A 12999-nucleotide genomic window follows, 5' to 3' on the forward strand; every position below is an offset into this window, starting at 1 on the left:
CCAGGGCAGATTTTGGCCTCACTTCCACAACAGTTGACTTCCCATCTGCTACACTGAAGTCACTGTAGCTACCAGTAATATCAGTAAATTTTAGGTGAGAGCCCAAGCATGAAGGAGAAGTGCTGCTTCCAGGGCCTTGCAGATCTGCAGTCCCTATGGCAAACAAGCTTATTTCAGAATTCAGTAGCTTGAAAACAGTAGTGGACTAGGCAGTGTTAGGTTTATGGTTGAACTTGATCTTAAGGGTCTTTTCCAAACTAAATGATGCTATGATTCTATGGAAATCTGTTGATGTAAGTGCCTTCTGTGTAACATGCTGCTGAAAACATTGTCAGCCAGTGACACTGTCTGTTGTGGCTTGTTGGCTGAATTTTTGATCTTAAAAGCATTTAGTTCCCCATCATTGCCCCACCACAACAACTCTTCCTGTAGCAGTTACAGGTCAAACAATAAGCGCAGCCTTAATGTATGTGAAATAAAAGCAATCCTGATCCCTGTGTCCCTACAGAATTCATTTCATACCCAGCCTGATGGAGAAGTAATTTATCCTAGAAATGATGACTTAAAGTTTGGCCATTTGGTATAGTTCCAAGAGGCACACAGTACATTTGGCTTGGAATTAATGCAGGAAAGGACTTTCAGACATTTTAACAGGGCAGAACACTGGAAGGAAATCTTGAGAACATTCAATGTCGGCCTAAATTAGACCATAAAAAGTAAGTGCTTTTTAAAAGCCATTTTGCACAGTAGGGTCTGCATTGTCAGAGCTTCCTAGTGATTTAGAGGTTCTCCTTCCTTGCGACTCCTGCAAAAATTCAAGAAATGGGAGTCTGGCTGCCGTGAAAAATACCCTTCTCTTTAAATTTGGAGGAAAAGCTATATATATAAATGTGATAAACATCTATAAACCAGAGCCCATAAAACTGGGAGTCTGACAGCAGAGGTGTGAAGCACTGTCACGTGAAGAGCAAACCTGGATTTTAACCCATTTGGTTTCACATGATACTGAGTATAAAAGTTGCTAGTGCTCTGGTGCTTTTCCCTGGTCTTGATTGTGGTACTTACACCGAATGTGATGAACAAGACAAAATCCCATAGCACAGAAGTGGCTCATTTGTCCATAAAGCTACTTTTTTTCCCCTTGTTTTTTCTATTACATTATTTGAGTCACCCTCAAAGCTGCCACTTGGTTTCCAGCATTTCCTGAGCACTCCTGAAAAACAGTATTGCCAAGGCTCAGCAGGCTATTTCACTGAAAATAAGAAGGAAAGATGAAATGGAGATCCAAACTAAAGTGGTGTAGGGCCTCACTCAAGGACAGCTGCATTTTGTGAGTTTGATAATCCAGAGGTGGATTTTCCAGAAAGATACCCCGACAGGAAAGCTATTGAAACAGAACTGACAGAGTCTTGGACTTGTCTTTTTTGGGAACTTTTCCTGCGGAAGGGCAGCTGGGAATCTTGCATTCCTCAAGGCTGGGAATAACAGGAGAGAAGAAACCCACTGGCAAGGACTTAGTCAAGTACAGATCTTTATACCTGCACTTGTGAAAGTCACAGCTGCATTCAACAGGCAGATGTCTAGAGGCGTTAAAACTCTTTGAGGCTTAATATGAGCAAGGGCCTTCCTGATTACCTCTCAAGAGAAGACTGCAAATTAAGGAGAAAAAAAAAATCTGGTCAGGAAATGCAGTTTTCTGGAATGCCTTGGTCACTTGCTCTAATCGCCAAGTAGTGTTGTGCAGGCAAAAACTGTGTGCCACATGACAGGCAGCGATTCCATGAATGGCCTTCAAGCTTGGCTTTTGTAAGAGCAGCCAGGGTCAGCAGTGGTTATGTTCCAACACTGATGGATGAGGGTTCCATTTAAGTACCCTGGTCATGGTGAGGCACAGGGACCAGCACTCCTAGGGTGCTCAGTACAAGCAGAAATGAAACAGGGCAGCTAAGTGGATCTGATGGAACTGCATAAAACCCAATGAAGTGACAGGCATCTAACTGCAATTGGTTTTGTTCCATATAAGCTGGGAATGCTTATGAATTGAATGAACAATCTGCTATGTGTCTGGTCCAAAAGACCTGAAGAGTGCAACAGACTTGTCTCCCAGTGAGCATGTTTTGTGCCGGAATATTGCGACACTAAATGCCGTGCATGATGCTGTTCATCTGCGAAGAACTGCAGGCTTCCCACCACTTTGCTTGATGCTGAGTCAGGAAACAGAAGGGAATGGCCAGGAGTCGTATTTTTCTTGAATGCATATAAATTGTCCACATGGCTGCTTTCTGTATGGTCTTCATGACATATTATGTTCCATGTAAGACTTGAGAGGCACATGAGAAGATATCTCAGTGAGTACCTTTTCCATTGTTAGCCCTTACCTCTCGCTTTCTCACACAAGTTGGAAGAAAGAAGTCTAATGCTTTTTGAACCTCTTTTACTAGGAAGTGGGGAAAAGGGAAAGAAAGCTTGTTCCTTCACTATTTTAAAAAATCTAGGAGCTGGAATAAGTATACATGCACAGCCTACAGTAAGATCCTGCAAGTATCTTTTCCATCAGAAATCAGGCTAAAACCACAACCAGACTTTTATGACTGTTCTGTTACCATTTTTCTGGTCAGACTATTCAGACTAAATTCTCTGGAGCAGGTTTTTGTATTTTTGGTAGCACTGAAGATATTTTTCCTTGATAAATTAATAAATGACCCTGTAGATGTATCCTGAAAGTATACATCCTCATCTTAGCATTTCCAGTCTTTCCTCATACCTATTCTTGCCTCCAGGCACTTTCACTAGATCTCCAGCTTCTTTCTCCCCCTGACTTCCTCAGGTGTTTTAGCTATTCCAACCCTTGACTCCTTTAGTCATACTTACTGGCTTGTTTGATCAGACATGCAGATTGCAGAAAGCAACCAAAACATTTTCTTGACAGCCTGAGAAATCATATCCCTAGCAACTTTATCCATCAACACTATATTCAAAATAGTCATGAGGACACTTTGCAAATAAAACATCATGAAGAATCTCTATAGGAAAGAAATATCAGGCTTTTCTAAAACAGTCTTCTGGGACAATATGCTGTTAGATGGGACTTTGTGGCTGGTTGGTCCCTGGATGACTCTTGCTCCTTGTTAGGAAGTGGTAGTGCCTTTGCTGCTGATCCACATCCCCACGTGTGCCTCCTTGCCATTGCTTGCCTTCACCTCCTCTCTCAAGGGTTCCTAAAGCAAGGGGTAGGAGTCCTCTGGTTCATTGGGTGCCCTGTCAGAGCCTCATTCGTAGTAAACTGCTATAACCATGAAGTCTCTGCCTTGCCATCTTCATTTATGTAGCTGCAGATACAGCCCATTCCTGCTGCCTGGCAGCTGGACCCTGGCAACATCCATGAGTCTGTGTGCTCTGCTGAGTCCCAAATATTCATGCTGGGAGCTCTGGGCCTCCTTTACTTCCCTCCTGTTACTACCTTAACACTCTCTAGAATCAAAGGAAAACATTGGTAACAACTCATTTTTATGGGGCTCAACAACTTTTGTTAAAGCGTTTTGTTTCACTGCAAAAACAAATGGAGACCGTCACGACTGCATGGCCTTACACTTTGTAGTTAAACAGAAGAGTTTGCCTCCTTTGGTGACAGGACTTTGTTCAAATATATTTTTATAAACATATAACTTGCCCCATTGGATCTAGACACAGCTGCCTAAAGCACCCTCTGTGGCCAGCATGTTTCTCCCACTGCCTCTTACACAGTTTTCTTATCCCCTTAACTTCTCCTTAACTCCTGGCCATCAACTTTAATCTGCTTTTGCATCCTTTGTCTTTGGGTCAGCTCTTATTAGCTACAGTGCCACCTCCCTTGCAGCTCCTGGGATACGAATATGAATGGGAACTGGCTCATATATGGGACAACGCTAAGGCTAAGCTCAGCAGAGGCTTCAGTGGGTTAAGAAAACAATGTGGAGAGGAATTAGTGTGGGGCAGCAAGATGCTGGCCTTTCCCAGAGTCTCAATGGAAAGCCCTTTCAGGGCCATCTAATCTCCTCTGTCAGTGGACGGACTGGATGACACAGGGGACAAGAGATCTCTTAGTTCTAGTGTATACTTTGTTGCTCTGGGTCAGTTTATGGGGTTTAAACTTTTCTGAAATTGTGCACACAGACCAAAAAAAAAGGGGGGAAAAAAATCAGCCTGGTAAATAACATTCCCTTCTCCATCAAGTGCTTAATAGAGAAGGACAAGACAAGCACAGCTCAAAAAGCCTTATTCTAATCTCTAATGACATATCAAGCTAGCAACAGGCAGAGGAGGAGCTCTTAAGTACAACAGCCAAGAGCAAAAGAGAACAGAGTAATTTTTTATATCTCTAGTACTTTTGTCATGTCTGTTAGGGTTGCTCTTAATTGTTACAGGAGTAGCTGTGCCTTACAGCTCTGCCACTGAATCAGGATCTTTTCTGACTTAATCTCTAAATCCCAGGTATGGTCTATGCATGGGCTTTGTAGCAACACAGCTAAATTAGTTCAAACTGGAAGTATACATTTATGCTTTACATGACTGTAGTTCAGGACGTAGGTAACCAGGCAATCTGCAAACAACTGTGGCAATTAAATGTTTTCTAAAGCACTGGCTCGTTGCTTATCTTATCGCCTGTCCCTCTGGCAAGGGATCAGCAGTATGAGCCATGACAGTCAAAACGGGCTGAGTTGGCAAAACCCTGGTAGTAAATGCTGTAAGTACATCCAGAGAGGGAGAGTGCCCCGGGTACAGCCTTGCTGTTACTACTCTTCAGGCTATTCTGTGATTCAAGGTGCCCTTGATAACTACTTAAACTCTTGCACTTGGGGTTAAAAAAAGTAAATCTGACAACACAAATCTTTGCAAGAGAAAGACAGCAAAAGGTAGGGAAGATGTTGCACACCTCTGGGTTAGGGTCCCTGCTGAGGAGTAACTTCACAGCTTCATTTAACCGCATGTTGCTGAACTCCATCTGGAAAAATTATTGGGTAAAATTTTCTGGCCTGAGCTACTGCAGGTCAAGAGATCAGAATAAAATGATTGTAGTTGCCCTGTCTAACTGAAGTCTCTTAGGGAAAACTGTGAAGCTGACAGCATCTAACTTCTGCTTTGCGAGTGAGCCAGAGTGAGCTATAAACAGATGTGGGGAACTGGCTGCCGTTAACATCCTGCTCTGCTCTCACCAGGCATACAGGAAAACCATACAATTGACAAGTTATTTTAACAAGGTGGTGAAGGGTGCAGAAACTCAGCAATCTGCATACAAAGTATTGGGATAATGAAAAAGTCAAATTAAAAGCATAAATCAGGTACCTCATGGTTTAATCATGAGGGCTGGCAGAACTACAATATCCTTTACAACGGCAGATGTCTCTGCAATAGCAGTGCCTTGAAGGATTGTTTTGCTGGAGAAATCGAGATGAATTCTGACACTCCAGACAAATCTACACAGGGCTCTTCCTTTTCCTTCTCCTATTGGCTTTTGTGAACATCTTAAATTAGAATCAGCACTTGTTTCCGTATCAGGAATGAGTCCAAGTGTGGTGTTAGAGGTTTGTGTTTTGTGCCAGCTCTGCAATGTCTTGATTGCAAAAGCTGCTCTTTTCCCAGCTTCCTAGATCTTTGGTTCTGGAGCTTTTAATTGGAGGTGAGCAAAGTAAACCTCTGGCAGCCATACAACCCTTTATTCATCTTCCCCAAAAGAGGAGGAAAAAAACCAACCAACCAAAAAAAAAACCTTATACAGGAGAAATGAATGAGATCAAACCTGAGAGCAGCATCTTACCTTGCCTATCCTGGCAAGAATTCAGTATATCTTTAATTTTTATCCCCAAGGCTTTCATAGAATGGCAGCTTACAAAACCCACCCCATTTTGCTCTGCTTATGCCTCTCATGAGAGAAAATGGACTCAGCAACAGACCAGGTGCTTTCTGTGTGTCCCTCTTATGGTGTGACAGGGTGTCCTGCAGTCAGGCACTGAAGGCTAAATACTTCCATTAAGGGAGAGGAAGGCCGGGTTTTTTGAAGCTGTCTTCAGAAACCACTCCAGAGAACCCTGCAAACAAATCCCTCTGCTGAAAGGTGGTGATTAGAAGTAAGCACTCTTTGTGCATAAGACAAAGTTCTTCAGAGCATGTCTGAAAGGTGGAAAAAAGAGTGCCATTTGATGCTGGATTAGAACATGAGTTTAGCTCCCATTGAGGGACCTGTGAAGAGTGACTAGGTCTTCAGAAACAAAATTAATGCATATATTGATAAGAGCCTTAAAATTACAAGAGCCTTACAAAATGGGGCCGCTCTTCTGATGGTAGGGAATATGAATTTGATCAAAACCTGACCACTTGAAAATGGTGTAGCACCATTTTATGGCTTTTTTTCCTGTACTGTTATTTTTATTATAATGAAATAAACAGCACAACTGTCAAGAAGCCTTGGTGGGCTGAGGCAATAGACACACACCTATTAATTTTGTTCCCCAAAGAAAGATGTGGGTTCAAATCTTACTTCTGCCATAGTCTAAACATTACTGAGAAGGTAATGTTCTTTGACCTGTGCTATATGCATCACAACCATCCCTTCTCGCAGCACAATACATTAAACAACTGTGTTTGTCACATAAGGACTCCTAAAGCTTCTGCATTGGGATTTCTTGGCTAAGTGAAGGACTTAAACTGAAGGACTGAAAGGCTGTTTCAGTACACATATCCAAGATGGGGAAAGGATCTTGTAATTTTGTAACCTACAATTTTAAAACATGATGGTGTCTCAGTGTTATAAAACTTTCTTGTCACTCAAAGGAAGTCACAATCTCTAATGTTAAAGGGATCACCTTCTCTAATTTAATTAGGGATTTTGTTTGTTTGTTCAAAACACTGACCATTTACCTATTGCAGACTGGGGCTTAATCAAAGTTTCACAATTTCAGTTGTTTCTGGTTTAATTTTGATCTGACCTTGATATTCTTGGGATGTCATGTCTCAGCTACAGTTCAAACCAGTGCTGTGAGCAGCACCTCCAGGAACACCTTCCTTTTTAACACAGGAACACTTTTGGCCACCTGCAGCTCAGTTTACAATACTTCATCTCTTTATTTTTTAATGCTGAGCAGGATTTAAGCTGGCCCCATACTTATTATAATATCCACTGTAATCATCTGTTGGGTCTGCAGAATTTGTGGGTAGAAAATAGCTTGAGGAGCTGTAATCCAAAGGTCGCATCCCTGTGGTTTGCTCACTGGCACCCTGTTGCCATCAGTTTTGAGCAGTCTGGTTGCTGGGCTAACAGGAGGCAACTGTTGTTTTGGGGACAGTGCCAGAATCTTTCAAATAAGCCCTGGTTAGATATGGCTCCTAAAATACAACACAACACAAGCCACCAAACCTGCCACCCCCAGCAGACTTAGCATCTGGACATGTTTCAGTTGCATTACCAGGGTTAAGTGCTCACTGTTAAACATGCTGGATAAGGTTCCTCCTTCCTCATCAGAGCCTCATAAAACAACTTGGAATGATACTCATTTAACGCATCACAACCTGCAGTGCAAGGTACATTCAAGGGCTGTTTATGAAGAATTCCCATCCTTCATATCTATTACACTGCCTGGTTGTAGAGGGACCAGCCAACCCTGTGCCACGTGCATTGGTGAACTGTATGTCATCATACAGCATAGGAGGGGCTACGATACCTGGCAAACCCTGAACCGCAGATTCAGACATTGCTGACATCAGAGAAAGGAAGAGAGACAAATGCTGAAGTGTCAGGCTACGCTGTCTGTAGGGTGACCTTCCTGACCTCCACAGTCTGTGGAAAGCCTCTTCCGTCTCACACCAAATGTCTGTTTGCACCAAAGATGCAGCAGAGAACTCTACTCTGGGGAGAAAAAGCAATGTTTTAAGCCAGGGAGGAGCTTTTTCTTACAGCTGCCCTTTTAGAAGATCTTTTATCTATATTATTTATTATCATATTATTTAATGTGAAAGGACACTTCAGCCCTAGGCTTTAGCAATTAGCACTAATAGATGATTACACAGCAGAGGCACTACATAAAGATGGTGTTCGTTATGTGTGGACACGTGCACCGCAGATTTATCTGCTGTCTGCCAACCTGCCACTGTTGACGAACAGCCACTGCCAATGCTGTGTTGCAGGGCTATTAGACAACTCAGACATTCCTGCTCAGCGCTTTGTATGCAGTCATCTGAACAGTCAGCTCTTTTGAAATACGGCTGTATATTTTGCCTGTTATACACACATGCAGGAGTGCACACACACAGAGTAATAGGAAGCCCTTACCCAGGTGTAGTTGGATTCCAGATAGCATTTATTTAGTTTACATGTATATAATGACAAAGGCTACCAAGACATGGCAAATCTTGCTTCTCACTCCGGTCTGCCTGGCAGCTCAGACGCTGACACAATGAGCATAACCAGGGGGCTCAGAAAAGTATTTTAAGTGCTAATATCCTTGTTCTAGGCAGAACAGGCTGGGAAACACATGGAAAGAGAGCTTACACCTGCAAACACTTGGAGTGCCTACTGAAGTATGGCAGTCTTCGCTTCTGCAGATTTTCATTTTAGCCCTGTTCTTGCATGGAGATAAAGAAGTTGGCATTTCCTTTCCTAAGACCTCCCTTCTAGCCTGCAGGTCATCTTGATGCTTTCTGCTGCGCGTAGGTTGGTCTACCGTACTAGCAACCAGATACCTTCAGTAAGCCCCCAGTTAGGGTCTGAAGCAATGGTCAGCGCTGGGGGCAGAGGGGCAGCAAGGGATGTGCCTGCAGCCTGCTGTTGTGCTCAGCATGTAGGGAGGCTGGAGGGGAGGGCATTGGAGCACCCACACTGGGAGCAAACTATTAAGGGTGATTCCAAGTACCTGTTTCTCTCCTGTGACTGTATTAAGACTCCTAAATTCAGCTTAGAAAATTAGGTAGCATCTTCTCTGTCAAATTGCCTGGCTTTGTGCAGGAAGCAATGCTCTTAGTAGAGATGTACCAGGACTAAAGAGGCTGCCTGCTGCAGCAGTGCTGCTGTAGTCACCGAGGTCCTCTCGCTCTGCCTCTGGGAACATGTACCTGCAGACTCAATGCTGTGAGGTGCATCTGCGGCAGCACACTGTGGTGCAGTGCTGGCAGCTGATCTTCCAGCAGAGGCACCTGGAAACAGCTTCTGGAGACCAGGCTGTTTTCTTAGCTTTTTATTGGAAATATGGTTTGTTGAATTTCCAAAAGCTTTTGTATCTGAGAAAATCACTGCAAAATGTGCCAAAGCCACTTTCTCCTCAGCAGCTGAATCCTGTTAGGGAAATGTCTCCAGAGTTTCAGAATGCCCGGGGTGGAAAAAGAATAGCAGCTGACTTCAAGTGTTTACTACACTGGCTGGCACAAAAAGGGTCTTTCCCACCTCCACTTTGACCTGCTTGTTGGTCTTTGTTGAGCGAGAAATCCATGCATGGGAACACTAAACAGAGTGTAAAACAAATGCAATACTACAGATCCTTCATGCCCCAGAGAAATATGGCACCAAGTAGGGAAGCAGCTTGCAATGTGCTCTCAGGATAAAAGATGTTTTTCTGCTGGCAATATTCATCAGTCAGGCATTCCTTGGCAAGCCAGAATTAAGTGTCATAAACAAATCAGACAAATGAAACAGAATGTTGTTTGCTACATTGGGTAACTCAGGAGGTACTGAGGGAGGACCTTTCCTGTGACAAATTCAGTGGGGAACTGAATTCCTTTCATTCCTACTTTTCAGGCAAACCTCTTCATTTTTTTGATCCAGCAGGATCTGAACTTATTCTCATTGTGCATTGCTGGAGATCATAGGCTTATGCACTGTTGTTTTGAACATGACAGACAGAACACCTTTCTGCTTTGGACATCAATTAAGTAGCAGTTACTGTAGCAATTGGAGAGGTGCCCTGGAGCTATTATGAAGTTAGAAGTCCAAGGGTAGAGTCTGGAATAGGAAATTTGCAGTCATTGTTTTCCCTGTTCATTTCTCGTAATGAAGCAAGTTGCTTGATCTGCTGTTGGCCTTATGATGCTCACAAAATAGTGACACATTGAATTTGTAGATCATCCTTCAAAATATCCAATTTGTACAAAGATAACCAGAAGCAGCATTGGGGGTTTTTTATTCCGGTTTGACCATAAACTCTCTCTGCTCCCATTGCTTCCCACAGAGAAAAGTGTCTGGCAAAGCTGTTGTTCACAGAGCAGCATAGCAGCTCTGACTGCTATGGTGACAAATATAAGCAAAGGTGGCAGCCTAAATGTGACAAAGATACCTTGTAATAGCCTTTGAAACAGGGAAACATTTCATGCAAAGGACTCTGTCCTTAGACTGTGTGAAGGGGCAGAAATCTACTTATTCCAGCTGAGCCAGTGCTGTGGATTTGCCCTTTGCTGGATTATATCTGTCTTTGGAACCTAAAACATCTGGAATAAGATTCCCACTCTGCCTGCTTTCATGCCTAAATGAGGTCTTTTTGCCTTTGGAGTCTATCCTTCTCTCACAGGGTTGAGAGACTGTCAACAGGAGCAGATATTGCATTTCATCCTGTTTTAGCCAGGTTCAAATACTGATAGGAATATTTCTTGTTTTAACCTAATTTCCATTTACTGCTACTCCCCTCTTATCAGCTAGTTTTGTAACTGTTAGGATAACCCTAGATCTTATGTCTGCCCTATCAAAATCCCACACTCCAACATATGAATGCTTGAGAACAGTGATGTCCTCTTCATAAAGAACAGAAATAAGCAAGTGTATCTCATCGTTACAGCCATTTGAATAGGGCTGTGTGAGGACACAGAGGCAATGCCTATCCTGGTTTTCTGAAGATAACACGGTTTCTTTCTTATAGGAAGTAATTTGGGAATTACACAAGTAATTTCTTTTACTTGATGTTTTGTCCAGGATCTGCTCTCCTTTTCATTCTTACACATATACCCCTCTACAGAGAAAACATAATAGAAAGCAGCCTAGGAAAAAAGGTGGAATATTAAGTGATTCAGGAATCCTCAGGGGATATCTCTGCTTTAACTGCAGAGTCATCACCAGAAAAAATTGTAAATAATTTATTCTCTGCCTTCCTCTCAATGTCTTTCTATTTAAAAATGTAATTGGATCTGCATGTTCCTTGTTTTTAATTTTAATTATGTGTCTGGAACTGCATTGTTAAGGTTGTTCGATGTCAGTTTCTAAATGAAAATAACACTGTTCTATCCTGAGTATTGCTGCACTTTATTCCATTTTAGATCAGGGAAATGCATTATTTTAACAAAAAAAAGCTTTTGAAGACATGTAATATAATTTTTTTTTACTAGACTTTTTCCTAGGAATTTCTACCTAGACTAAAGATGTTCATGTTATTTACAGAGAGTTTGCTAACAGGCAGACCTTGCAGTCCTGAATATTTCCTGTGTTTAGAAAGAATGGAAGACACTGAAGTTGAGCAAAGCATTTTATTTGCTTATTCAGTTATTCACTATGCAGAGGGACCTCACACCAGCAGCTCTGACCGGAGAGTGCACAGTATGAGGAACTGCATAGACACAGAAGGAAAATACATGCAGTTCTTGCCTCCTTATAAAGAGACTAAATGTAACAAGTTACAGACCTTATAGGTATATCCAAAGATACTTCCATAAAAACTGCCTTGCAGAATTCTTGTTTGTTGATTTAGATGCATTGATAGAGACCTCAAAAGTTATTGACAGAAGCAAAGTGCTTTGAAGTTATCTGAATCTGTAAGTGTATTAGACATTTGCATAACTGCGCTTCTAAAAAAGCAAGAACCAAGGAAGGTAAGGCTGTCATAGGTTTAGTAGATGTCATGCCAGAGGCAGCTTTTAAGGAGGAGCAAAGGAGTCTCTCTCTCATCTTTTTTTTGTCCACGGTGATCTGAACTGAGCTAGGATCCATTGCTCTGGGTATGGAGGCAAGCAGAGGAGATAGGTGACATAGCTGATGGCCCAGAAAGATCTGCCATCTTCTCATCATGTTTTTTTCCAACTCTTAAATCCCTTGCCTGTCTTCAGTACTGGCCTTATCGCTCTCCCCACCAGTGTTCTCTGAAACAAATAACATCAGGCTACAGGCTTGTCTGTCTGCAGTTTGAGTCACTCCATGATTCAGTGGGCCTTGCTCTCCAAGTTTTGCGCTATACTTCATTTGTTTTATGCTCCCTAATGGAGTTCAAGCCAGGTCAGTAGCTACACCCAGAATTAAATGTGACACACTTCATGTCACCACGGGGAATTCTAATTCTTTGTGAAATACCACTCTGTACAGGGCCCCTTTGGAAGTGGCATACACTCAGCTTCCAGGCCATCTGGCCACTGCTGTCTGCAGATGTTGAATAATAAATATAAACTGCCCACTTATTTAAAAAACTGCAGGCACACGTGACCATGTATATAACTGCAGTTCCCTGAGGGCCAAAGAGGTAGCCTGAGACAGTGCTGGTGGCTCTGTAGCCTCCAGACACCCTTGTCACATAACCAGCAAGACCCAAATCTTACAGGCTTACTGCACTGGATGTCCATAAACTATGAGCCTTTGCACCCCTATGGATAAAACACATTACAGAAATGCTAGATGTCTCTAACTTCTAAACCCAGGTTCTTCGCAATTTGCATGCTCAAAAAAATACAGAGCTACCCTGTTCCCTAAAAAGCATGGTTGTGGTACAGCTACAACAGGGGGAAAATTGCCAGGGCCTTTTTGGATGCATGAGCTATAATCACATAGCTTGCCCCTGAGAACTTTGTCTGGAACATCTCAGTATCTTTAAGGAGTTACAAACTCTATTAGTACTGCAAGCAAAGAGTGTAAGGAACTCTGCTCATGTCTTAGGCTCTCTGGAAAAACACAGTTTCAGTATATTAATCTCTGAATGCAGTGCCAGTTGAATCACATTTAACTCTGTCATGGTTTAACCCCAGCCGGCAACTAAGCACCACCCATCCACTCCCTCACTCCCCACCCCT

Source organism: Haliaeetus leucocephalus, unplaced genomic scaffold (assembly GCF_000737465.1).
Source record: "Haliaeetus leucocephalus isolate CR32 unplaced genomic scaffold, Haliaeetus_leucocephalus-4.0 Scaffold450, whole genome shotgun sequence".
Classification (NCBI taxonomy): domain Eukaryota; kingdom Metazoa; phylum Chordata; class Aves; order Accipitriformes; family Accipitridae; genus Haliaeetus; species Haliaeetus leucocephalus.